Source organism: Orycteropus afer, unplaced genomic scaffold (genome assembly GCF_000298275.1).
Source record: "Orycteropus afer afer isolate SDZICR_OR568_19922 unplaced genomic scaffold, OryAfe1.0 scaffold00091, whole genome shotgun sequence".
Lineage (NCBI taxonomy): Eukaryota > Metazoa > Chordata > Mammalia > Tubulidentata > Orycteropodidae > Orycteropus > Orycteropus afer.
Window position 1 is genome coordinate 3,815,037 of NW_006921678.1, and position 2,359 is coordinate 3,817,395.

The window sequence follows — 2,359 nt, forward strand, 5'->3', positions numbered from 1 at the left end:
TTTTAGGCAGCAATGGGAGAAAAAGGATGCCAAGTCATATGAAAATTTCCCAGGAACAAAAGTTCAAAAGAGACAAAGACTTTCCTCTAGAGCTGGGAGAGAGAGAAAGCCTTCCCCTAGAGGTGGCAACCTGAATTTAGACTTCTAGCCTCCTTAACTGTGAGAAAATAAATTTCTGTATGTTAAAGCTATCCATTTGTATATCTGAGACACTCTGCATCCTGTTTCCCAAGGATGGTTAATCACTGACAAGATTCCAAATCCACCAGACATCCTTTGAGCAGTGGAGGGCACTATTATCTCCAAATACAAAACATGAAATTATTCATTAGTCTGAAGTCTACATAGTACTTTGTACATACATTGTTGTTATTATTGTTGTTGTTACGTGCCGTCGAGTCAGACCCGACTCATAGTTACCCCTCCTTGGGTTTCTGAGGCAGTATCACTATGGAAGTAGATAGCCCAACCTTCCATCTGAGAAGTGACTGGTGGGTTTGAACCACCAGCCTTCTGGTTGCCAGTCAAGTGCCTTAGGCACGTCACTACCAGAGTTCCATACATACTTTAGTATTATTTAATATTATTTGGAACCCACTTAACAAAAATTTAAATTTTAGAAATATTTCCATGTGCATCTTTTTGCCATCCAGTCTATTTAGACTCATGGCAACCCATGTGTTCCAGAGTAATGCTGCTCCGTAGGATTTTCTTGGCAGTAAGCGTTAGAGGAAAGCAAATTGCCAGGCCTTTCTTCCATGATGCTATTGGGTGTGCTCAAAACACCAATCTTTGATTAGTAGACTAGTGCAAAATATTTGTACCACCAAGAGACCTTCTCGGTGCATTAAAAAAATCCAAAAACCAAACCTACTGCAATTGAGTCAATTCCAACTTAAAGCAACCTTTTAGGACAGAATAGAACTGCCCCATAGGATTTCTGTGGTAGATAAGGCTATGTGTCAACTTGCCTGGGCTTGGTATTGAGTGGCTGTGCAGCTGGATGTAGTGATTCTCCATGATGAGACTGGTAATCAACTCCATGATGGAATCTGCTGTGAACAGATGAGTAGCTGCCTTAAGGATGTGGTCTGCTTTCAGAATATATGAAGAAGCTTTGAGAAAGGACTCTGAGCTTTTTGGCACACTTGGATCCTTCATTTAACAGAATCTTCATTCTGCAGTTCACCTTGTTGCCTGTTGATCTTGGGACTGTATCTGGGTTTGAACTAGTGGTCAGCCATGTGCTTAATAATCTTGGGACTGTGCCATTTTACTTGTTGATCTTGGGTTTGTCAACCTCATCAGTCAGCAGCTGCCTAAAGTAAGAGAAGCCTATAGGTCCAGTGATCCAGGAGCAAGAGGTAGAGGTGAAGCCCAAGGTTAAGGGGTCTCCCCCAAGCCCCTAGAGTTGGCACTTTGAACTCACACTTCTAGCTTCCTAAATGGTAAGAGAATACATCCCTATTTCTTAAAGCCATCCACTTGTGGTATTTCCTGTTAAAGTGGCACTAGAGAACCAAAACACCTTCCAAGGCTGTAAATCTTTAGAGGAGCAAACTGCTGCATCTTTCTCCCCTAGAGCAGGATGGTGAGTTTGAATTGCTGACCTTTTGGTTAGCAGCCGAATGCTTTAAGCATATACCTCCAGACCTCTTCTCTACATGTGTAAATGGGTTTAAATTAATGTTCTTAGACATTAGAAAGTAAACAATGAGACAATTTGACATTTTTCTGTCTTCAGAATTTTAACTTTACTCTCAATTTTCTTTCTGGAGTCAGAAGTATTGCTGATTTATGTGTGTGTGTATAACAGGGTTCATAATGCATTGGATCCCCTAGTATATCTATGAAAGAGATTGTGTCTTTAGTAAGGGACTTTTGCTTATCCCCAGTCCACAGATTTTCCAGTGATGTTTTCCAATCTGACCATTCTTGACTCACACATTTGACCTCAGTTACCTCCCCTAAACACTCATCAATGCAAATGACTTATAGTACTGCCTTTAAATTTTGTGATGAATTTGAAAATAATTAAGAACTGGGCAAAGTCATAACCACGTTATATTGTATGAATAGACCAATATGATAAAATAAAGATCTCCAATGCAGAAATTTTGTGATGAATTTGAAAATAATTAAGAACTAGGCAAAGTCATAACAGAAATGCAGAAATATCCTCACAACTGGACCAATGAGCAGCATCACAATAAATGGAGAGAAGACTGAGGTTGTCAAGGAATTCACGTTGCTTGGTTCTACAATTGATGCCAACGGAAGCAGCAGTCAGGACATTAGACGACGTGTAGCATTGGGAAAGTCAACTGCGAAGGAACTGTTTCAAGTGCTGAGGAGCAAG